This window comes from Lissotriton vulgaris, chromosome 7, assembly GCF_964263255.1.
Source record: "Lissotriton vulgaris chromosome 7, aLisVul1.2, whole genome shotgun sequence".
NCBI classification, from domain to species: domain Eukaryota; kingdom Metazoa; phylum Chordata; class Amphibia; order Caudata; family Salamandridae; genus Lissotriton; species Lissotriton vulgaris.
This window is the reverse complement of record NC_141695.1, coordinates 1,328,917,578-1,328,943,875: the sequence shown is the minus strand read 5'-3', so window position 1 is coordinate 1,328,943,875 and position 26,298 is coordinate 1,328,917,578. Positions and strand designations below refer to the sequence as shown.

General features: G+C 45.7%; 1 protein-coding gene across 1 annotated transcript in view; it reads right to left on the bottom strand.

Annotated features, from left to right (window-relative positions):
* Nucleotides 1-25,006, bottom strand: part of LOC147703614 (RING finger protein 112-like) — a 279,448-nt gene extending 254,442 nt beyond the window's left edge. The window contains exon 1 of the mRNA XM_086931948.1: nucleotides 24,838-25,006. The gene's annotated coding sequence lies outside the window, so the exon portion shown is untranslated. The remainder of the gene's footprint in view (nucleotides 1-24,837) is intronic.
* Between the last annotated feature and the right edge of the window lie 1,292 nt (nucleotides 25,007-26,298).

Genomic DNA, 26,298 nt, shown 5'->3' with positions numbered 1-26,298 from the left:
CCAAATGTACACATCTGCCCAGAACCCGAGCAGGAAGGCGGGTGCCGGCAATGCCGGACCAGATTCGGGGGCGTTGACGAGAACAGGCTTTCGGCTGACGTAGCCAAAAGGGAAAAATTCTCGGGAACGCCCCCGAATCTGGTCCGAGATTGACGGACAGAGCCCTCTCCCAATGGCTAGCCTCCATTTATGGAGCTAGCCAATGGGAGGAGGGGGCGGATACCCGACCCCACAGAGAGAAACATAAGGTTTTCCTAGCGCATGCGTACTTCGTACTTCGTACGCATTTGCTAGGCAAAACCTAAAAGGTAAAAACTCATCCCACAATTTAAATAAAGGTATCACATGTAGAAATAATTAGATTAATTTGCCACTGCAACTTGCATTCGCCCTCAATTAGGAGATGCTGGGGACGTGATATCATGTGATATTACTGGAAAGGCATATTTCATCTATTTGGGCAGGCACCATTAAATGGTGGATGCCTTAGAAAACAAAACCCTGGTTAAGATCGTAAGCGGGTATTGGAGCCAGTCTTCATCTTTATACTAAATATGCTTGGTGATCACTAACAGCCACATCTTCTGCTGAACTGATCCCCAAATCAGCCTGTACTACAACTCTCTTGGACATCGGCTGCCTCCCCCCCACCCCCCCAGTCCTCATACTGGCCAATCCCTGGCTTTCCATTTAGAGTGCTGCCTTGCTTGATCTCTCTCTTCATCTAGTCCCTCAGCTCAGGAAATTATCCCCAATACTTGATTCTGGCTGTAGACTCTTCAGCTGGGATGCCCAGCCCAGCTTTGGCCTTCAAATTTACATCCGCCAAGACTGAGGGAGTCAGATCTTCAAGGGGGCACACTTTCTGATAAGTTATTGGGTTTCTGGCAGAATGACAATTTTACCATAAATACTGCCTCTGGAACTTGTATTTTGCAACTATTTTAACTTTGAAAGGATGATCCGTTGCATCGGTCTAGAGAGGGGCCACTGCATGTTAGGAACAGGACACTCCAGTTCTGGTCTCTTCAAGGCAAGGAATATGGCTAGGGCGAGAACACCAGGCTGCTTCTGCTAGCCCCTACCCTGGAAGACAAATACATTTACTTTCCTGAGAAGAGACGAGTTGCTCTGAACAAGAGGAAACAGAACCAAAGTCTAGATAACTCGGATCTGCATGGAGGACTAAATGAAAGAGAGCCTGCTCTAGAACCAAGGGGAATTTGCATTCCTGCCGACCCGGAACAAACCAAAGCATGTTCTTAACAAAAGAATGTTTGAGAGACACGAGGGCTGGGCACACTTGTAAACCCACTTGACATGCGCAAACATATACCTGCCTTAACGTCCGGTATTAGATGCCCGTCCCTGTACGGCTTTGCGGCATAAAGAAGCATGGTCAGGGAAAGCCCCTAAACATATTTGGACATTTCTCTGGTACCTACATCTGTACCGTAACAGTATCGGAACCTAAGTCTTGTTGGTTACACACTGATCTCTGAAACAGGAGTCTAAAAGCAGTGAGTTATATTTTCAACTTACACGCATATATAACAGATAAGACAGAAAGTAGGTTACATTTCACAGCAAAGAAATTTGTGGACAACTTTAAGGTCACAAATTAAAAATTCATTGTTTCCATTCTAAGGTTATTAAAATGTAGCACTGTAATAACACCAGTTATGTATAATGCTACTGTAGGACTGTGAGGGAAAGTGTACGTCCACCTGCAAACGTATATTTTGTGTGTGAAAAAAGATGCAGAAATGGGCTGTCAATTTTCCGCACAGACACCAAAAAGTCTGTGTTTTGTTATAACTAAAGCTTGTAGCTCTGAACAGTCCATCACAGGCCCCAAGACCTTCTTACGAGTAACCCTGGGCGTAGTTTGTGTAGTCGCGCTACGCATAGCTACGCGAAGTGCACTTCACACTACACAAGCTATGCGTTGCTACGCGAACTGCGTAGTGCGGTAGGGAAAATGCTGTTCGCACTGATTGCACAGTGCTGGATGCTTGTCCGCACTGTGCAATCATTGCAAATGGCATCTTGCACAGTGCAAGCAGTTGTTTTCTGCCGATCGAGTAGATTTGTACTCGAGCTGCAGTTTTCTCAACGCGAACTGGTAGTTTCTCATCGCGAGCATACGCGACCACTCGCAATGAGAAACCTGACCTACCCGCGTTGAGAAACTCGCCGGGAGGTTTATTTTCCACACTCGCGATGGGCAACTTGATGTTGCTGATCGCGAACCAGGAAAAAGTCTCGCCGGATGTCATTTTGCTCACTCGCAATCGCCAACTTGATGTTGAGGACCGCGAGCAAGCAAAAAATGCCCGCTACTCATTTTTGTACTGCGCTACTTGCAATACGCATAGCGCGTAGTTGCAAATACTACGCAAACTACACGAGCATAGCGTAGTCCCACGCACAGGGTTACTTACAAGCTTATCCTTGGTCTTGTCTTCTGTGAATTACTTTGTCATCTTTTCACCTTCTAATCCTTTCCTCATTCCTTTGGCACCATGGTGGGTGGGAGGATCAGAGCAGTGGGGGACTGAAAAGTGAGGCAAAGGAGATGCAGCCTTTTCAGTAAAATTAATTTGTGGAAACTTCTGGTCAGACCTCTTTTAGAGACTCCATACAGCATTTTACTCTTTTTGAAGTAACTCCTATGTGAAAGGTCTGATCGAGGATGGTATCAGAATATCGAGTTTTAAATACAAAGTCCTTGCAAACATATCGATGACCGATATATTATGAAAGTAAGTGTATTTAGGTAAGTATAGGTATATATGTACCTGGACAATGTATACATTTTCAAAGCACAGAGGTGGGGACTTAAGGACAGTAAAATCTATACCTAGCTATGTAGCCTTATCTTCACGATTTACTGGTCTGCCATGTTCTTGATACAACATTTGTGTATCACAATGTTTTGCAGTCAATACTGTGTCTGATAGCATTGCAGCAACTGTGAGGAATAGATAATTTCTTAGAGTAATAACTGAAAAACAGCTAATCTTTAATGAAACCGAGTGCCCAATTTTTAGTCTGGCTGTTCTGTGGAGATTCTTTCAGACAAATCTGTATATGACCCTACAAACAGTGTTAAATAAAGGACTGTACATTTTTACGAGCACTACTAAACCTTTTGGCTGGATTTATAGGATTTCTAATCAATGATTTTTTGAAAAAAAGGCCTCCTATGGGACATTATAACCAATATTTAACACTTTTATTAAAGAAAAAAAGCCTTATTTCAGCCATGACCTTCCAAATGATCATTTTAGTCCAATGCATTTTAACAGAATTTTAAATAGACCCCAGCTCTTTAACTTCCAATGAGGGAACCTCGTTGAAATTGCATACAGTTCAGAGCTATGTGGCAGGAAATTACAAATCTGAAGGAAAATGGGGGATGGTCACATTTGTGTGGTTTGTTGCTGTGGTGCTGGAACACATTTCAGAGAGGGGGCGCTGCCATCAACAACACATCACAAAAGTCACTAGGCTAGTGAAAAATTCAAGCCTATTCAGCATGAGACGCTATAGAAAAGTAGGTGTTTAGTCCTGCATTTTGGAGCATACCGTTGCGAATATGTTACAAAAGTATGGTGTGATCTGTACCTCCATTTACAAAGAGCACATTTGCCATTGGAATGGCCGCTAAGCTTGCATCAGACATTCAGTTTGACTGCGAAACAAATATGGCGCACAATTGATAACACGTGGAAGTCGTATTTTCAGTCCTGATCATTTGTGTATCACACAAATATTCAGATTTGTTACATCCTACTAAAAAAACTTGTCCCCATCGCAATCAAGAATTAAAAAAAAAATTCGAACATCTCATTTGTATTCCATGCTGCTGAAATATTTTGGAATAATTATATAGTTAATTTGCATATTTAAATGTTGTTGTGGGTTAGAAATATTTGACATCCTACAGCTTTTCCATCACACCCCATGTACACCAGCAAGTAAGTTACTTGCTTTACATTATACATTCCCCTCAACCTGCAGTTAGTGAAAGCAAAAGTAAACAGCAATGTCAGTGTTAAAAGGTTTGTCAGAAGACTTTCAATGACACTGGAGCTCGGTCTTTGAACAGACAACTGCAATTAAAACAAGCATTTGCAATGCAATAGGTCTTACATTTGTGAGTGATTCAGCTATTGGCATTGCAAAACGACAATGCCTTTTATTTATGTTTAAAAAACCAACACTTAAATAAAAAAGGCATTGCCATTTACAATGCCAATAGCCCAAATTCTCACAACTGCGAGACCTATTGCATTGCAAATGCTTGTTCATATTTTGAATGGCATTCTCTATATCATTTACATGAGAAATGATTAGATGGCTGGGCTCGCTCTAGGCTCTTAGAATCAAGTTAGAGCCGAGACTAACTTGATGCTTATGTTTGTTTCATTATTTTAGATTATATATATCACTACCTATTCTTGTAGTATGGAACTCCACTTTGCATAAAAACACTTTATTTGCAAGGCCTCTATGGATGTATACGCATAAATCGGGTGGATTTTGGGAACAGAATAACCGACCCTCCTGCCAAAGTAGCATGGGCCCGGTCGCATCTGTGATCCATCCATCGTGGGAGCTGTGGGCGGCCTGTGGTTTAAAAATCAACTCTTGATGAGTCTGGGCCGGGCCCAGCGGTGATTACCAGGTGCCAAGCCGTGCTGTGGCCGCCCCGGAGGAGGGGGGAGTGGTACCAGGAGCGAGCTTGGTATGTTCTCGCCCGCTCCTGGTGAACCACCGCCCACAGAGCAGGCCTGATAAACCCCTCACGGGCAGAGAGCGGCTTAACTATGGCAACTACAACAGAGCTTGAGGTGAGGGCGGCGAGCCACCAACATGGAACACATTTCCAGACGGAAAGGGTTTGGTGCACAGCTTTTCCAGCGACAGCTTCTGGGAGACTGGGTTATTCATTTAATGTATTATTTTAGTAGTAAGGACATACAGATGCTGAATTTTGATTCCTAATTTGATGAGGACTGCGGCCTTCATGACAGGTCTCATTGTAACTCCATTTTGTGAGTAAATTGGAACATCCGCCCAAATCGATTTTATAATAACTGTATTTTATCTCGCACCATCTGGGATTTCCCCTGGTACATTTGTCCTGGTAAAACCTAAAAGAATGTGTTCTTGGACAACTGCCTAAAATGACATGCTGAAATCGATTTCCTCATTCCACTGGAAAGAATTTAATACTGCAGCAATGGCCCTTCCTGGATTTACCAAATCCCACAGCATCGAACATCAGGGTCCGGATTTACCAATGTGGTCAATACTTGAAATTGAAATATAAAAGTGCAGTGCTCTTTGTTCCAGAGTGCCCGTTTGATAGAGGAAGTGCCAGTACGATCCCCTTAAATGGTCTGTCTGGAGCAGTGCTGCGAAGTGCCCGTACTGATACATCTCAATCGGGGAGAGGATGTAAACTTAGGGCCAGAGCTGCAGACCTTGCTGCTGGGGAACCGCGTTCGAGCCTCGGCATCCGCTGTGATTCTGGGCACATCACTTAATCTACCCGCGCCTAACAAAAACAAGGGAAAGTATGCAGCTTGGTCGATAAGCCTAACTCGTAGATCGGCTGCTTCTGTCTGTTTCACCAGGGAACTTTACTTCATTTACATTCCACTGGATGCGAAACGCTACAAGGGACAGGGAGTGGTGAAACCCCCCAACAGACGCTATCATGGAGGAAGAGCGTGGGCTGAAACGCCGGAGGGAGGTAAAGCGAAAGCACGGCATGCGCACATTGAGGGAGTCGAGTACACGTGCACTGGCTGAGGGCGTCTGGTGCGTGTCTCTGTTGTTGAGGGAGACGAGTACGCGTGTACTGGCTGGGGGCGGCTGGTGCGTGTGTGCGTTTCTTGATGCACTTACTGCATGTAGCTGCTTTGCCTGGATGGAAGGGGAACAGGAGATGTGCACACCGCGTGGCTGTACGTGCGTGTGCACCAGCTCCAATCGCCCTGGGCGTGCCCATCTCCTGTCCCACTTCCGAGGCAAGTCAGCAACAATAGATCTCGCTGGCGACGGCGCATCGCTGCGTCGCCAGGTGTGGGACCTAAAAACAGACTCTAAAGCCCTTGTTCAAGCCCATTCTCCCGAATTGCTGCATGGGTATTTTGGGGGTGCTGCAGCACCTGCCGCACCCCTACTTCCAGCACACATGGCTGTCGGGGTGCATGGCAGTGATGGTTTTCATGTTTGCTGAGAAGAGTTTGTTAAGTGCTATGCACATTGTATTTACCTTATCACATATATTACTGCTAGTGGCCACGATAAATACATGCAAACATATGTGAAATAACTTGTAGAATTTGCTCACTTCAGCAGGTCACGGTGTAAAATAAGTTTATATTCAATTTGAAGTTTTCCAAACAAAGAAACGTCGCACCCGACCAACTACTTTAGGCCACACCTCTTATGTTAAGGATTTATTGATTTGAGTCACAGATAATGTCGCCATAAGGTCACCTCAGTGTTTTCAGTGAGTTGGGGGAACAGGAGAGATGGAAAAGAAGGGCCAAAAGGGATAGTAGGGCATGACAAGGTAGAAGAAAAGGGAGGGTCTCACTGAATTCAGCTACTGAACATTTAGGATAGCCGGCCTTGGGCACTTGGGGAAAGAAGGTGCAAGAGAGATAATGCAGGCATCCAGGAAACTTGAAGATGTGGAGGGCTGGTTGTGACATGTGGGACTGGGCAAAGTAGGGTGTATAGATACATTGGTAAAAAGATCAAGAGACATTAGGGCAGGCCAAAGAAACCCCCCATTTGGATCTCCAGAAATCTCCAGCAGACCCTCCCAAATAGATACCTTTACCTCTGAACCCACACCTACACCTGGTGCAAGACCAAGGGACATCTGCAGAACATCTCATGACCTAGGTGAAAATGCCCCTGGGAGGGCAGAGACATCAGGTTTTGACTTTCATGGGGACCCCAAAGGAATGGCCCTGGCACTCAATGGTCAAATGGGATGTAAATGCTCAAGACCCAGGGTGTGTAGGTGGATACTCTGGTGAGACTTCTTTGCTTTTATCTTGGCATGGATTAACATTCCAGTTGTCTATGCGTTTTACATGCTTGGAGCGTAAATGTTACACAACTATGTCAGTTTAGGTCGAGGATTTCTGGGGCAAGGGCAACACAATAGGTTGGCAGCACCTAGGTCAAAAAAAGGACTTCTGGCAAAACAATCAACAATCCTTTCCTTACGGTACAATTAGCGACATCTCCCACTGGTATTGCCCTCTTAGCCCCTTAGGTTATAATTGGTGTATACCTTGCTGAGTCAAGCAATGCTATTTCTATTTGACATGTCTCTTTGGGTGACATGCACAACAAACCGTGTTCCCACTTGTGTCTTGTTTTTGGTTTGTGCAGGGAATGTGGAGTTTGTCGTGTATTAGAGTGTGGAATCTCTTCATGGCATTTGGAATGGCAACGTGGGTAGGGCACTTGCTGATGTTACTTTGCACTTGAAATAAAGGTCTTCCAACCGTGTATCTTAGAAACTGACTCTGTGTGCGGTTGTCGTGTAACACTAGTATGCTTCCAGAGAATCATGAAGAAAGTTTTGATGGCTGTCGCACAAGTTTAGGGAAAAACATGGTAAATCTTTGAAAGAATCTTCAGAGAAGTCTGCAATGGGATCACTCTGAAGAGGGTGAAATGGAAATTCTAAGTAGAAACTGCATCATACCTCAGACCCCAAATCTCTAGCAAGAGATCATGCTCAAGTTGAATTTTTCAGAAACAACACTATAAACTCCCATTCCTTGCAACAAGGTAGATCATTTCTAGAGTTGGCACAGGGCACAGTGTGGTTTATAAGTAATATGTCCAGCACTGTTCAACTCTTGACACTTTTGTTTAAGGCTGGTCTATTGAGTGTGAGGAAGTGTTCCAGGTGGTTAAGGAGGAGATAAGCAAAAAACCCACACAGGAACATTTTAATATTCATTAAAAAGGTCCTTATTGCTGAAGTCAGTTAAAAAAAGACTGAGGGCCGTGCTGTCCCAGTCAGTGGATGGATAGGAGTCACACCTTTCTCCTTGCACTCACTTTAAGGAGCTGAAAAACACCATTCAGTGTTAAATGGGAGGCGTTGGCCTGTGCATGGACTATCCAGGGCTTCAATTTGTTTTATGGGGGCTACGATTTGTGGTAAGGACAAATCATCAAATCATCTACCTCCAGTTCAGATCTTTCAGATTAGTAATTTTGAAGGGATTATATCAAGAATTAAAAAGCAGATAAAAGGCCATAGTGAATGTAACTATCATGTGGAATATTTTTCGACCATCAGAAATCAAGCAGCACATTTTTGTTGCCCATGGAAAAGTGTGGTTTTGAGAACAATTTAGTGATGGTAATGTAGATGAGGGATGATGCAAAAAAATGTCAGAGGAAGTGGGCTAAAGCGAGAGATGAAGTTTCACAGTCTGTCCTGGTTTCAAAGCTTTCCCGAACTTAAGCAAGTTGCAGGAACCTGAAACGAAGTTATGGAATATCATATGAATGATATGGGGTGGACATTCTATTATCCCGGACAGTTAGAAAGAAATAAAATGATAAAAATGGCAAATGAGGGACACTAGGGCAGAAACTGAACCAAGCCAGGATGACAAAATGATATTGGTGGCCAGGTGTGAATCGCAAGGCGGAGGCTGTCATGAGCAATTGTATTGTGTGTGCTGGAAATTAACCTTTAAATAAATTTAGATGGCACGGGTGCTTTTGAAATTCTCATTACCTCGGAGAGATACGTCCTGTTGATGGAGTATACAACCAAATAGACTACCATGAAGTCTTTGTTATCAATACAAATGTGGTATTGAAATTTTTGAAGGATGAGTCTGCTTGTGGAGGAGCACCAAAGACAATGTTACTGACAACTTTCTGTCACAAGTGATACAAGATTGTTTCAGGAACTTGATGATAGTCCATCAAAAGAAAGTTCGGTACCAACCACAGACCAATGGGTTGACAGAGAGCATGATCAGAGCACAAGTCTTCTGTGCAAATGATGGTTGAATTACAAGCTGCCCATGAAGATGTTTTGCAAGAGACATGATGGACTCATCACAACATGCCAAACCTAACTTTCTCCATTTGTCTGTTGGAAAGAAGGATGGGTGGATCAAAGCTTACTCCACTATGGTTAAAGCATGATTCAAAGAAGAGGACTCAAATGTGAGCAGGGTGGGGCGGGCGGGCTTCGGTCTAGGGGAATTTTCCCCAGCAGTGTTGCAAGCATTGGGATGATCCTGAATAACATAGTTTAGAGGAGAGTCTGGAAATTGTGAGATAATTTGGTAATATTAAAACTAATGTTGGTTAAAAAAGGGTAACTATGTTTATGGGCCCTTTCAAAATCATTGAAGTGAGGAATAACGTGGTGAATTCCGGGGATGTGTGGAGAATATTCTGATTAGTAGAATATAGTCTGGACACACGAATACTTTTTATCAGTATCCAAAGATACCAGAAAAGTCCTGTATTGTGGAAGGACTTCAAGTCACATTGAACCTACTTCTTATGCACTTTTGAGATTGTTGTGCACCACTTTATGGTTCCAGTGGTGTTCTAGTAGTTGTATACTTGTTGAAGGGACCTGGGTGACCTAATCGTGTTCCTTTTCTTCTGTTCATCATCAACAACATTTTGTTTCTTTGATTTCTTATTTTGTAGAATGGGAGGAGGGGGAAGAATGTGATGTGGTTTGCTTTATGGTAGTTCAGGGAGTGTTGAGTGTGTCATATATTGAGTGTGGAGTTTGGAATGATGACATGGGTGGAGTAAGTGTTAATGTCTGGTTCGGAAGTTGCTGCTGTCTAATGCTGTCACATCTTGATGGTGTTACTCTTTTACACAGTCCTCCCAGGTTGTCACAGCAATCCCGACAGGCTATTGAGCTCGTCACCACAAGCGGGTCATGGATTATTGGTGATTTTAGTTTATTGTCAGGCCTGTATTCACAACATTTCATATACACATGTTGACACAGTGCACAGCTGTCAGTACTGCCCTATATCATCTCCACACTAGTAACTCAATGTGACACGGTAACATTCACTTCTCTTCCCTGAAGGTCACCCCATTCAAGGCTTGTGAACTTTCACTATCAACATCACTATACTAGGGCAAACATCACAAAAACACTACGGCCCAAGTACATACATACATATATACTTTCTTCATATGTTTACTCTTTGGGTATTCAACAGAATCCCTAGCTCATCCTCGAGGTTACTATTTCTGTCCTTCACCAATGCGGTTCTTCAGCTCCCCTGAGGATTTAGCATCAACTGAGTGTACCAGTACCAAATTTCCTTACCACTATATATCTTTCCTAGATTGTCCCTACAGGACAGAGCGCACTGACCCCCATGCCAGGGTCCCTTGAGTTGAGGCACAAGACCCAATGATAGACGGTAAGCTTGTGGATTTTGTATGAACGCAAAGTTTTATTGATTTTACACACACTTTTTCATGGTGGTTACAATACACCATAATATGGGTAGGTGGAGGCCCTATTTTGGGGAAGTGCTACTTATCTTATCATAATAACCTAGCCGTCATTGTATTCCCCTACAGGTTGTATTGGAGTGGATTTGCTGTTGAAATTCACTGTTGACCACTTATTGGTTTTGTATTTTTAGGTCTCGTCTGTCAATGCGCATGCGCATCGAGCAAGCGAGAGTATTGGGACTTATCCACTCTTTATCCACACTGCAAGGAATCGTGGCGATTCCTTGCAGTGCCCGTGACTTTTAAGCTCAATGCGCATGCGCATTGAGCTTAAAAGCGCGTGCACGTCCGTCTTTGTTTACCCGCTCCGCCCCCTCCCCTTCCCGCCGTCTCGCATTTCCCCTGCCGCATCAAAGGCTTTCACGGCCGGCCGGCCGGCCATGCTTTCAGTTTCACGACCGGCCGGCCGTGTGAAGTGGAATAATAGATGGATTTCCTTATTCAGCTGTCTTTACTTAGAAGATCATGTTTCCGGTGATAAGTCGAGGCTACTCGCACGAGCAGTAACTCTCATTCCTTCCATTCTAGGCAATTGACACACCCCCTGGGTTTTTTCTAATTAATGGATCAGCGAAGCGTGTATGGTGTGGGTTTCAGCTTTTCATTGATGTTGGATAGCACACTGGTTTATTTTTCTTTCATTTAATATTTGGTGCGGTTACCGTCTATTTATTTTAGATTGATTCATTGGGATGTTTGCCATAGCAACCCACCCTGCCCCCATTGGTACGTGTTTCGGTGCTGTGGCTAACCCTGTGATGGGATTGGCTTGACGGAAGACTGAGCAGCAGTGGAATTCACTGCAGTGAAACCCAGCGGCGCCTGGGGAGTCGACTGCTCTTTTTATAGGACGTGCTTCCTTGTATGAATTAAGAGCTCAGTGATATATGTACGAACTGAATATAAACGAGCTTTCAGCCCCTCCCACGACTAGTAGCATAGCATGTGTGAATTGCACTGTGTGCGTGGAATTGAGCTTGAATACAGAGCTCAGCTCCTAGTCTGCATTGCGACATCTACTCCCGCCTCACTCGAGGCGTTTGTTTCGTCTGAGTCATATTTGTAAGGGGCGATTGCTCAAACCCTGAGGTGGTTTGGTTCTCATGCAGCAGTACTCATCTGGTGCGGCATGGGTTGTTACACATGGGGCGTTTGCAGCAGCTGGCGCCATTTTGTCCTCTTCGAGCTCGACGTTAACGCTGCTTTGAATGCTCCTGCAAGCATGTAATGTATTCTGCCGCAGCACTGCAATCTAAGCAACCCCGGCTTTTCTCCGTCTTTGAGTAGTTATACGGGGCTGCTAAGAAGTTGTAGACTGATCTGGCTGTATTTAAATAGCATAGTGGGGAGGACGACTGTAGACGGCACGTATATATCGTGATATCTCGAGAGAGAGAGGACCGCTATGTAATGTTAACATGTCACTGTCATGGTGTTTATTTGCTCTTGAATTTTCTGATACCCTCTCACTACATATTCTTGTTAGCTTATACAAGCATTCAGTGATGACACCTTCTTTTTGTAGTGGCTGCAGGCCGCCATTGTATACTGTTTTTGTGCTTTTTATACTTCTACAACATGAAGATCGAAAAAAATAACTTTTCTTTACTGCAACAGCCAGGCATATGCTCTTTTGTGTGTAATGGTTGCATCTGCGGGTATTATTTTTAGCCCGTTGTGGAAAACTGATGACTACATATAGACCTCGATAAGACCCTTTCGCGTTTAAAATAGTTTACCATTTGAGTTTGAGATGCTAATTATTTGCCTAAGATTATTCTCGTCCTATCAAAACATAAAGCACTAGTCCGCAATTTATAACACGTATATTGTGCAACACTTCAATGACATTTTTAAAGTAACTATGCTGATTTTCCTGGCTATTGCACATTTTTCCCTCACCCACCCTCAACCCCTCATCCCCACTCACCCTCAACCCCTCACCCTCACTCACCCTCAACCCCTCACCCTCACTCACCCTCAACCCCTCACCCTCACTCAACCCCTCACCCTCACTCACCCTCAACACCTCACTCACCCTCACTCTCACTCATCCTCACTCACCCTCACCCTCACTCATCCTCACTCACCCTCAACCTCACTCACCCTCACTCACCCTCACCCACCCTCAACCCCTCACCCTAACTCACCCTCAACCCCTCACCCTCAACCCCTCACCCTCACTCACCCTCACTCACCCTCAACGCCTCACCCTCACTCACCCTCAACGCCTCACCCTCACTCACTCACACTCACCCTCACTCACCCTCAACACCTCACCCTCAACACCTCACTCACCCTCACTCTCACTCATCCTCACTCACCCTCAACCCCTCACCCTCACTCACCCTCACCCACCCTCACCCTAACTCACCCTCACTCACCCTCAACCCCTCACCCTCACTCACCCTCAACGCCTCACCCTCACTCACCCTCAACGCCTCACCCTCAACCCCTCACCCACCTTCACTCACACTCACCCTCACTCACCCTCACTCACCCTCACCCACCCTCAACCCCTCACCCTCACTCACCCTCACCCACCCTCACCCTAACTCACCCTCACTCACCCTCAACGCCTCACCCTCACTCACCCTCAACGCCTCACCCTCAATCACCCTCAACCCCTCACCCACCTTCACTCACACTCACCCACCCTCACTCACCCTCACTCACCCTCACCCTCACTCACCCTCACCCTCACTCACCCTCACCCTCACTCACCCACCCTCAACCCCTCATCCTCACTCACCCTCACTCACCCTCAACGCCTCACCCTCAACCCCTCACCCTCAACCCCTCACCCTCACCCTCACTCACCCTCACCCTCACTCACCCTCAACCCCTCACCCTCACTCACCCTCAACCCCTCACCCTCAATCCATCACCCTCACTCACCCTCACCCTCATTCACCCACACTCACCCACACTCACCCTCACTCACCCACCCTCACCCACCCTCACCCACCCTCACCCACCCTCACTCACCCTCACTCACCCTCAACCCCTCACCCTCACTCACCCTCACTCACCCTCAACACCTCACCCTCACTCACCCTCACCCCCTCACCCCCACCCCCTCACCCCCTCACCCTCAACCCCTCACCCTCAACACCTCACCCTCGAACACCTCACCCTCGAACACTCCCCCTCAACCCCTCACCCTCACTCACCCTCACTCACCCTCAACCCCTCACCCTCACTCTCACTCACCCTCAACGCCTCACCCTCACTCACCCTCAACACCTCACCCTCACCCACCCTCAACACCTCACCCTCACTCACCCTCAACACCTCACCCACTCACCCTCACTCACCCTCACTCACCCTCAACCACTCACCCTCAACCACTCACCCTCACTCACTCACCCTCAACCCCTCACCCTCAACCCCTCACCCTCAACCCCTCACCCTCAACCCCTCACTCACCCTCACTCTCACTCATCCTCACTCAACCACCCTCAACCTCACTCACCCTCAACCCCTCACCCCCACTCACTCACCCTCAACCCCTCACCCTCACTCACTCACCCTCAACCCCTCACCCTCACTCACCCACCCTCAACCCCTCACCCTCACTCACTCACCCTCAACCCCTCCCCCTCGACCCCTACGCCTCAACCCCTCACCCACCCTCAACCCCTCACCCTCAAACCCTCACTCACCCTCAACCCCTCACCCTCAACCCCTCACTCACCCTCACTCTCACTCATCCTCACTCACCCTCAACCCCTCACCCTCACTCACCCTCACCCTCACTCACCCTCAACCCCTCACCCTCACTCACTCACCCTCAACCCCTCACTCACCCTCACTCTCACTCAGCCTCAACTACTCCCCCTCACCCTCACTCACCCAAAACCCCTCACCCACCCTCACCCTCAACACCTCACTCACCCTCACTCACCCTCACCCTCACTCACCCTCAACACCTCACCCTCAACCTCAACCCCTCACCCTCAACCCCTCACCCTCACTCACCCTCACTCACCCTCACTCTCACTCACCCTCAACCCCTCACCCTCACTCACCCTCACCCTCACACAGTGCAATAGTTCTCAGACCATTTCAGTTAGAGCTTTTAGAAATGTTTATGGCTTTTTTTATTTGTAATACTTTCGCATTGGCTACAGGAAACAAAAATGCTAAACATTTACAAAAAAACCCATAAACAATTCTAAAAGCACTAACTCTAATGGTGCGAGACCTATTGCATTTCCAATGCTTGTTTCTTTTTATGAACATGTTAGGTGAGCAGGAGCAATACTTAGCGGTCTTGACAAATGCCAATACACCTCTTTTGAGGATTTAGTTTGCAGAATAATTTTGACCTATATTTAGTGACACACAGAAGCAGGGTCAGTTGACAACTGCAGTGTGTCCCTTTTATCTTTTTAACCCTGACCCAGGCATGCATTAATAAAGTTGGACCCCTGCTCTGGAGTCAGTTTTAGTCATGTTTCCACTTATTGCACACTCTGTGAGCCTCACCACCCTTTATTTCACCAAAGGACCTCTACCAACCCTATCAAAACAACTGCAGAACTCCTCCTTCTCAGAGTGGGAGTCGTAGCCCATACTGTGATCAGTTGTCACGGTGTAAGGAGAATCTCAATGATGAAGAATGCCACCTATCGTGGGTGAGGGAATTTGTCCTAATGTAGGAACATTTCTGTTCAGGTAGATTATTATAAGTCGTCAGAGACCCAGGTGTTTTGTGCGTTTGCTAGGCTTCTACATGCTTCAGTACAAGTACACGGTTTATTCAGCAAGAGATCCACACTTCAGGGGATGCCCCCTCACCTCTGGTGTCAGTCACACACCAATCTTGGTTGCACCACAGCCATCTGAGTGCTCTGCACATGCAGGCCATTCCTTTTCAAATGTGGACTTGAACCAACAAATTGTGGAAGCAGGCGCTACTTTTATTCATAACTGGCAGACAAGAGATATGGATTCACTGTTTGACACTGTAGAGCCAGTTTAAGGTTGGTTCTCCTTTCAATTTCCTGGCTGTTCTGCAGACACAGCCTTTAGGTAGAGTGATACTTCTCACAGCAGGGTGACCTCCAACATGGAGCAACCATAACAGGAGCACAAAAAGCTGTGAGGTTTTTGCACTTGATTGTCATCAATCATACTGTCGGAATAATCAGGGGTAGGCAGATAGACAGGCCTAATCGGAAGGATTCCCCGCCTTGCACAACAGAGTCTGCGATTCCACCCATCACCTCTACAATCTACTGAATGGCAGCGCTAAGGTAGACTAATCAAAAGATCCTGGATAAACGAAAAGCCTCATTGGACATCTAATGGAGCTCTGTGTCCATTGAGCTTTCTTTCATTTCTAGGCCTCCTTCGACCAGCTTTAGAAATTTGAGTAATATGTTTTCAATGTCTGGGAAAACAATCTTCACCTCCACCTTGTGCAAAGGTCAGGCTAGGGGAGAATTCGAAATGGATCCCACATGTATGTATCAGCCTGTCTCACTTCCACACACAATGCGTATCCTAGCAAGGCTCCATATATCACCATTCTTAACACTCACTCTGGGTGTTGGTGCTATGGAATGGGTAAGCAAATCAAACTAGCAGGACTTTACATAGGTAGGCCAATAGACTTCCAATCCAATGACTCAGATAACAAGCACTGGCAAAGCCAATAGTTCTAGACAACAGGAGAGCTCTTGGCTTTGTCAATGTATTTTAGCCAAGGTGTTCAGTAGCATGGCTGCTGTGCAGCAAGGTGGAAAGTTAGGGGAAAACGCACTTGGACGAAGTGAGCGCTGTGCATGAGCTACAGAGAAACAAATATAACAAGCATTTGCAATGCAATAGGGCTCGCATTTACGCGAGTTTAAGCTATTGGCATTGTGTAAATGACAATGCCTTTTATTTAGGTTTTAAAAACGAAAACAAAAATAAAAGGCATTGTTAGTTGCAATGGCTGAAACTCGCGTAAATGAGAGATCTATTGCATTGCAAATGCTTGTTAGAGTAGCCGCCCCCCCCACTGTAAGGGCTACTGGCAGTTACGGACACCTGCTGCTTGTGACACCAGGCCCCTTGCTCACTGTTTACTGCTGCTCAGCTGCCCCGCACCCCACGCCTCTCATGTTTACGTGCTTAACATGTCAACAGTATTGCTGGCATTTCTCGGTCCCAGTGGTCTAGTCAGCAGAGCAATTTTGAGACAAAAAGGTGGGTAAGCATGGAGACAGGAGAGCAAGTAGTCGAGGAGGTCTGCCTGATTTGCCTAACCTGTAACGCTACAGATTCTGTGCTCTTGCAGTGGTTTGCAGAAATAAAAATGCGCAGCGGCAGTGTGGCCTGGTCTTCGTTCTGCAGTAGTGCCATGGCGCTTGGGCTCCAAGAAGCCCAGAGGCCAAGGCCTGAGCCCCAAGCTCCCAACTAATTGTTTGTGGCCCGCTGCCGAGCTCCTTGTTTGTAGCGTATCATCAGCTCTCAGCGTGAAAACCTAGCAAAATCTTTCTGCCTCTTTCCCTTGTCCCCTAGCCAAAATACTAATAAAACTGAGCAACACAATCTTCTTTCTCTCTCTAGTACACCGTCACTGAATCTCCCTGAATTGGTCATATAGGGCTCTTTTGCCTCTCAAATTAAAACAAGCATTTGTAATGCAATAGATCCGATAGCATTGCAAATGCTTACGTTTAAAACTGAACGCAGCGACGCTTAAAGGACACCGCACTTGCTTTTTTAATTTTTTTTTACTTTAACACAGAGGACGGTGTCTTTGAAGCAGGCACTGCGCTCAGTGTTAAAGTAAATAGCTATATAAATAAACCGAGCACTGTGTCCTTGAAGCGGCGCTGCTCTCAGTTTTAAAGTAAAAAAAAAAAAAAAAAAAAAAAAAAAAGCAGCACGGTGTCGCTGAAGTGGACGCAGTGAAAATATAAATAAAGTGACAACAGTGTCCCTAGCGGGCACCGCGCTCATTGAAGAAATTAAAAAAACATACAATTTAGAGGGCATAGCGATACAGCATCGTGCTTCATGGACGAATGACAAAAAGTGCCTACCAACTAATTGAAGGAGAAAGTCTACGCCGCAAATAAAAGATCCAGACCGGGTGGACGGGGCCAAAAGGAGACAGGGCGGTAACTAGGAGGGACTAAGAAGCCTTTTTCACAATAGAAAGACAGCATTTATCATGCACAATGACCAAACCAATTAAAAGAAGGGGCAGGACTTAATCACCACTTCTGAAATCTCCTCGATTACAAGAAGCCTCGCTGAACGTGCAGCGCATGCGTGCTGCAACGCTAGGCCAGACCTAAAAATTATGCGTCCTAGTCAGTCCGTTATATCAAAATGGTGGTCGATGCAATGGAAGCAAGAGGCTTTAGGATGAAAGATACTTCCAATTAAAAAATAATGGACATACTCCAGTTAAACCAACAACTGATTTTTTTTTATGTACAGTTACTTCATTGACTTGGATGCAGCCAAAGAATGCTGGCAAAAAAAACTTGGTGCTGTATGATGATAGCATTCACAAGGGCATACAATCCTTATCATGAAAAACTGAGCAATTTCAATTGCCTCAGAAGGTATAGAAGATAAGTGTGCTCATAGCACTAGTATTCCGATCATTTTCAGCCAGAATATTTTACAGACACATCTGTTAGGAAGTGAAATCCTCTTTCACCAAGGGAACTGTGTAACCATTCACAATCCTGAATGTCTTTTTTAAGGCAACATACCTCAGACGTACACTTTACAAGCTCAGCCTCTGTGGTGCGAAACAGAAAGAAAGGCAGGGCAGCGGAAAGACGTGCTTTCCTAGCCAAGAGTTTATCTGAAGAGGTGTTAATTATTCACCAACAAAGCCCAAATAATAGATTCAGCAGCAACCAATGCAGTTCCTCATTGCACTAGAAACCTGCGATAAAGACACCAGTAAAGCAGCCTGTATATTTAAATTTGTAAACAATGCCACAATTAAAATCTACTTTAAATTTCGTTGCTAAACACAACATGCTTACTACACACATTTGTAGCAACCCAGATAAAGCAGCGTTTGGATGCGAGGGAGATCTGGTTGGGATGGGGCAGGACCCAACAAGAGCCAGAGAACGAAGCAAGTGAAAACAGGAGCACTCGTGTGGAGTGCTCAAACACAAAGGAAAACATTGCTCCTAAAACAGGAGCAGTGGATGGACACAAGTATTTGGTCCATGTTATGGAGAGGGCTACACATAAGAAGAGGCAGGCATGCCATGGACAAACAGCGGCAAAGGAATATTAGAGCGACGATGATGCGAGTAAATGGTATGTTTATGGGTGGGATGAAGCCTACGGATTGAAAACAACATGTCTCTTTGAGAAAGCACATGCACTGTCTCAACGAGACCTAATAAGATTTGGTCACACTGTTGATTCTCAAAACACAGTACGCTGCCAACATTGCTCTGTATGCTAAATTCACGGCAGGGACAGTAGTCCACTGTCAACTGATGAGGGCAACCTGGGGCACCCTTCCAGGTTACAGGACAAGTCCAGTACCTACTAATTACCAGAGAGAGCTTAGATTATCTTGATTCCATTGTCAACAACTGAAAGTCAGGAGACCAGTTTCACGAAGTTTGGGCAGTCAGGGCAAGAGAAAAGACCTACTTACAACTCAGGGCACATTCCGCTCCATTCAGTGGTGCTTTCAGTGGAATGGAAAAAGAGTGTGCAGGGCTGGGGAATAGCGGGTGGCTTTAACATGGGTGTGGCTACAAAGCCTATCTAAGAAACATCCACAAGGTGCTTGACCTACATAACTAAGGGAGCGTCCTCTTACGTGTGAAACAGAATTCTGTTCTTGACAAATTCATTAATAGAACCTCACTGGACAGGCAGGCGGTGGTGCTCCAGGGCCGGTAGTCTTGGATTCCTTGGGCAATGTTCCTTCAACTAGCAGAGAGACTAGCAGGCCTTGGGGCCCAGTACTGGAAACAGGCAAACGTCTTACAGTCCCTCCCCCCCTCACACACACACACATTGCCTGTGTGGCTGAATGGCAAATGACAGTTTTGGGGGTTCTCAAACTCCCCTTATAATAGACCATTACCAGACACCAAATGTGATTCAGGGTCTGAGATTTTAAAGATCTATGGTGAGGTTCTGCTCTTTTCTATGCATACTACACTGCTCACTCTTCCTCTTGAAAGCAGTCTGTCACAGCAGGGAGGCCTCCGACAGTCCCACAACTCAGGCCATGGCTGGGACTTCGCCTGAAGGTCAGCCACAGTGATAATCGCATAAAATGTTTTGCCCAGGGACCCCATCCCTACTCTTAATGTTTCTCCTATCAGCTCAACCTTCTTCCTGAGATGTGCCCAGTGCCCTTCCTTGTCCCCTCTCACAGAATTAAAGAGCAGCCTTTGAAGTGCATAGGGGAGGCCTCCCCTCTCAATGGTGTATCCCAGCCAGCTTACACGAATGAAGCAATATGTTTGGGGGGTGGGGTGTATCTCTCTACCTCCACTTCATGTTTCACTGTGCGGGCCTGGGTCTCCCAGGACCTTCCATGTATTGTACCATTCACAGGCACACATATAACCAGTGCATGTATAAAGCGTACACAGACTGCACAGTTCTGTATCTTCCATGTCCTACACTGCTCATAGGCACATATACTTCCAATACTTTCATTCAACGTGCACGCACTGCCCAGCGAGCAGTGTATCCTTTATGTACTGTACCACTCATCGGCACACAAACACCCAGCACATGCATTTATCCTGCACACTTCATGAATTGTATCACTCACAGGTACACATACACCGAGCACATGCACTTATATTGCATGCACTGCACAGCACTACATTTACACTTGAGCACTCAGGGACGGGGGAAATGCCCATTACCATGTAGTTCACTTTTCAGTGCCAACACACCTTCATGTCATTTTAATAATGCACTGTTTTGGACACGAAGGCATTTTTAAACTGCTACTAGAAAATATTGTGAAGGGACATGATCAGATAGTTGTTGCATCTGCATGTGACACATAAAACCGATGCTGTAAAAAATCTAGTTAGGTAGACTATTCAGTGATCTTTTAACTCCTGATCTAAAACCTTTCATCCCGGCACCAGAGATGACAACAATAGAACATTGGTAACTCCAAATGACACCCCATCTTTGCCTTTTTCTAAAATTGATTAGGTCAGGCTACAGTCAGATTTAGCTGTCTGCAAGAACGTAAGTCATACCCAAAAGCAAAACAGAGAACACAGAGAGGAGCTTCCAGTGTTGATTTGAGCAGTAATACGTTTTGTATAGCATTTTTAGGTTGAGCCTGGACAGCGCATGCGCTACTCTAAGGCACGCTGTATTCAGATAGGGACTAGAAGCTCTGCCCACTCTCTGCCTATATTTTTCATTGGCTTGTGCCATTGTCCATGCAAACTATGGTTGTTCATTGGCCAAAAGGCTTAGTAGTACCTACTTAGTACCGCCTAGTCTCATTTTGTAACCTCCCAGTCTCAATTTGTAACCTCCCACGGCGACACTCCTGCTACATGTGTTGTTACTCGGAAGGCTTTCATAACAGCCTTCGAGCACTATTTTTGCAAATAGCTTTGTCCTGTCTGCTGTTGCAGGCAGGACATGCTCTCTCCTAATGTTTTTTAAAATGTTTAATAGCACAAATGTATCTGCAATGCAAGAGGTCTCGCAAGAGTTTACGCTATTGGTATTGTAAATGACAATGTCTTTTATTTATTAGTTTTAAAAACAACACATAAATAAAAGACTTTGTCATTTACAATGCCAATAGCTCAAACTCTCATAAATGTGACACCTATTGCATTGCAAATGCTTGTTTGCATATGTGATGAGGTTAAAAGATAGTCTCTCTAAGGAATCATGCAATGGAGCTTTCCTGACGAAAAATGCTGCCCCTAAAGCTCCCCCTTTGGTTGTGTCTTAGCACAGCAGCAGCCAGATCAACTACCACAGCAGGAGCACCGTTATGAGAGGAGTACACAGCAGTCACCACAGTTGCCACCAATGGCCGGGGCATAGCGGGCAGCAGAGCAGGGGCACCAATCACAACAGCCAGCAATGGAGGAATAATGGCAGTCACTACAGTGTTAATTGACCAGTGAGAAAAACATAAAAGCAAATGGTGGAACATCTGAATTAAACATAGCCAAACCCCCTGGTACTCAGGCGACAGTCTAGTCCATCAAACAGATGGGGATGAACCACCTGCAAACAAGCTTTGGCCCTGCTCAAACAGAAAGAGTTCAGCCCCAACTGCTAAACTGTGAATCAAATCAAATTTCAAAGCTTTATTTGACAGCATGTCATAAAAGCATTACACCACATTACACCCTACAATAAATAAATACTACATCATATTAAATTAGGCTGTCTTATGCAATTTAAAACAATTCATAGTCATTAATTAAATCAATTCAATATAACTTTTAGATAAAATGTGATCATACAAAATTCAATGACAATAGTTCACTAGGCGTCAATGGAGCGCTGAATGTCACGGGCACGTAAAGTCCATGCCCACCCCAAAAATTGTGCTACAGCTATAGCTATGCAGGGAGTGCAGTCTGATTCAAGTATTCTTAGCGCCTCCATACCACTACGTGTGCCCAAATTTAAACACGTAGGTTTTAGCCACCTTCGGCGAGGATTTGCGTACAAGGGGCATACAAACATCAGATGAGAAATATTCTCAAGCATGGTTTTACAATGATGGCATTTGTCACTTTTAGTTGGAAACCATTTGTTAGTAAATATATTTAAAGGAAGGGTACCAATTCTAAATTGGAAATACAGTTTCCTGTCAAACGGCCGTTCAATAATGTCCCAAAACGGCTCATGAAATGGTAAGGACTTAATATCAAGAAAACGATCCGACAGCCCAGTAACGGGACCATTGCTATAGCCAGGCAACCAGATCATTTCCCAGTATGTTTTTTTTAAGGATACCTTTGTGGGAACGCTGTATCATTCATGCTATTCCATAGATGACCCAAATCCAGTTTGGCTAACAAATCCCTTAACTCCTTCAGCCACGGGATATGATGAAAACGATCTGCCCCAATAACATCCCGTAGGGCGGTAACATAATGGGACAATTCGGGGGTCGTCATTAACCTCCTCCAATATAACAGCGGGCGCAGCCGTGCCAAATCCTCTATTTTCTTTCTCCCCAGATCGTAGATTATTGGAACGGTTGGAGTACTTTGGGGAACCCCAATTAGACTGTGAATCCTCCGAAAAGGAACACAAGCACACCCATATCAGTGTCACCTTGTTGGGTGTCATCTTGAAGTACAACTTCAGCCCTCGAGACGTTTGCCGTTACCCCCTCTTAGACTATTCCAGCATTTCTTAGGCCACACTCTAAATAAATATTGCTTTATTGCTTTCTAGCCTCCAACCCGAGCATTTACCCCACTGAAGCATCAACAATATTAAAAGCAAATTTACAAGTCCCATAATGCAATTTGCTAGTGGGGTAGATAGGGACTTTGAAGGTGTCAATGCCAAAGAGGGTCCCTTGGCGAGTGTTTGCTGTACATACAGTTTAGCCTCCCATTAATTAGCTCCAGGCTGCGTCAAAGTCATCTAGGATATACAGAAAGGGGCAGATTTACAATGAAAATGACTCAGTGCGTGCTGCAAGCCATTTGGCTGTGCCACACTGAGTCACTTTCAAAGCACAGGGATAAAACATATTTACAACAGTAGGTCACATCTCTGTGCTTACCTCTGCGTAGCTGCACAAACTGCAGCCATGCGTGGGCACCCTTGCACCGGTGCAAGGATGCCTGCGTCAGAGGGAGATTGTTTTTGTTCAGCAAGGGTTCCCTTCCTGCACAGAAACAGTCTGATATGCCGTTTTTCAACTTCTGTGTGTGCTGCATTAGCACACATAGAAGATGGAAAACTGCATTGTTTCAATTGTTGTTTATGTGCAGGAAGGGAATCCTTCCAGAACAAACACAATCATTAGAGTTGATTTCCTCTTTCTATTTGCACTGCAAAATGCAGCACGCATAGAAACAGGAAAAAAAAACGAGGAGATATTAATACATTACTCCTCGTTGTGCCTCCCTACACCTCCCCTGGGAGGCGTACCATTCACACGCATTTACAGATTTACGATTCCTCGTAAATCTGGAAATGTGTCTTTTTCCATGGGTGTTGCGTGGAACACCAACAGCAACACCCCTGGAACACCCCTTTCACACAAAGTGCTAAAGGGGCCATATTTACAAGGACAGGAAAAGTCACGCAGGGTGGATTTTCCTGGCCTTGTAAACATGGAGCAGTAAAATGCGCCACCAGTGCGCCACAAGAAGTGACGCACCGGTGGCGCAAGGGGCTTGTACATCTGCCATACAATATAGCTCCTGTCTCACAGCGAGTGTCAAGGGTAGTCCCCTAAATTGAACACTCAGGGGATTATTTACAAGCTCCTTGCGCCACCCATATGCCACTTTTCCCATGTTAAAAATGACGCAAACGAGGCGCAAGAGGCTTATAAATAAGCCCCCTAGTATATCTTCCACCACTCTTGATTAAGGTGACCACCTCTCTCCGGCTCATTGTGGGCGCTGTCTTCAGTCCTGAACTTTTCACCTACAAACCATTGAATCCAGTCAGGCACGTTACACCGATGATTTCAAAGGAAGCAAAACAAGACACCAACACCCATAATGCACTCGGCTATTACACATTTAAAAAAAAACTGGAATAGAGCCTGTAAGCACCAGCAGGGAAACACTTTGTGCCCAGTGCTGTCCTTGCACAGCCCTTCCAGATTCCTTTCGCGAGTAATTCATTCACACAAGGTGTTTCTTAACATACCGGGAGTTGAAGTTACGTACGGCCATGTTTAACTTAAAGACTGAAAGTATCATGAAGGAAAGAATTTTAAAAAAAACTGGACCGGAGGAGCCTCTCAAATGAATCAAATAAACTTTAAGCTGCTCTCGGAGTACTGGGGTACGGACTGCGGAGTACGCTGTCCACTGCACTCACCTCCCGTTGAGTTTATGACGTCTGCGTTGCACACGCACAACTACCGGCTTACAAATAAACAAGCACTTTATTTGGCGGTTTTCTTCTAAAAAAAAAAAAGCGAGCCCGACTTCACTTTGTGGCAAACATCAACGATAGGGAAGTAACTCAAAGAGACAGCCGATACTTGACGGGTAATTTGTGTAAAAATAGATATTAGGTGGATATATTTCAAAAAGTGTTTACCTGATAGGCGCGGTTCTCTCCAGGTTGCCTAGCTCCTGCGCCTTACATGAGATGTGATGAACATAACAGGAGGTTGGGGGAAGAAGGAAGAGAAAGCGAAAGTAAGCTTGACGGCGCCGGTCTCCGGACTGCGCCCATTGGCGGCAGAGATCTCTGGGGAGCGCAGGGTGTGAAGGAAGAAGCCTGGCACCAGCAGTCTCGTGACGAGAGGGGTGGAGTCGTACATCGGAGAATAGAGACACAGTTGCATTGTGCATGGCCTCCAGGCAGTGCCAACACGCAGAGGAGCAAAGAATAAACAAAAGCGGCACAGGAACGAAATAATGAGAACAAGCTAGAACGATCCAAGGTTGTCACGTGGCAGGTGTGCGCCGCCCATTGCATCTTGGTATTTGTAGTCCTGGTATTTGTAGCGTTTACGGCACATAGCTACAGAAAGGCTACATGTCAAGAGAGGCTGCTTTTAGCGAACATCACTGTGTATTTCCCTTTAGTATTTTTTTTATTTACTTGAGCTTTGTATAGTGCTGGCTAGACCCGGAGGCATCAGAGCGCTTTACATGCGGAGAGGGGACGGAGAATTTAATGGAGCATACGCAAAATGATAGACAAAGCAAGCAGGTGGGGAGGAATTCAGGGTAGAGAGGAAGGAAAAGGGGAGGTAGCTGTAGAGTTGCGGGTAGGCCCTGGGCAATGAACAGACACCACACACGAGGTATGCACTGGTGGCCAGTTAATACCCTAACCACGCTCTGTGTCTTGTCTTCTCCTGTCAGATCCCTTCTGACAGTGATGAGTTTTTGGATACCGAGGTAGTCACCTCATTACTCCACATTCATTTAGAATTTTTTTAGTCGCTGTTTCGGTTGTCTTATCGAAGTGTGACTCTTTGTCACAGTTGAGGTTTTATCACACGCCAGCAGCCCTGGGCTTTTTATTTACAGCCTTGCGTGCAGCCCGCGGTGACGCAGGGTCGGCCCACATTGGACACGCACAAAGGGGGGGGGGGCTGGCATCCCCTCAGGACACCTTAACTTGGACTGGCCCGATCTCGGGCAACATTACATTCCTTCTTTACCCAGAAATTCAAAACAGTACAAAATCAAAAACGATGCAGCAAACAGCTTGATGACATATTACAGTCTCTGCAGGTTACAAAACAAATTGAAACAGTCTTACTTGGTCTTGACGGATGTACCGGTACGTCCTACTTACGCTGGGAGCGGGCAACAAAGTCTCGGTTCCTCTGGGATGGTCTTGGACAGGGGCGCAGGTGGTACCTGCCTTGGCTGTTCCTGTCCGGCGGGGTTTGGAACATGTCCTCGGAACAGCCTCCCTCCGCCGTGTCTCGGCTGCTCTGTGCTCCTTGCGACGGGGTGCTTTCTTGGTTTTGCGTGGCTGGGTCGCTCATTGGGCTTGAGGTTCTGGGAGTAGTGTCTCCTTCAGCCGCTTCTCCTGGAT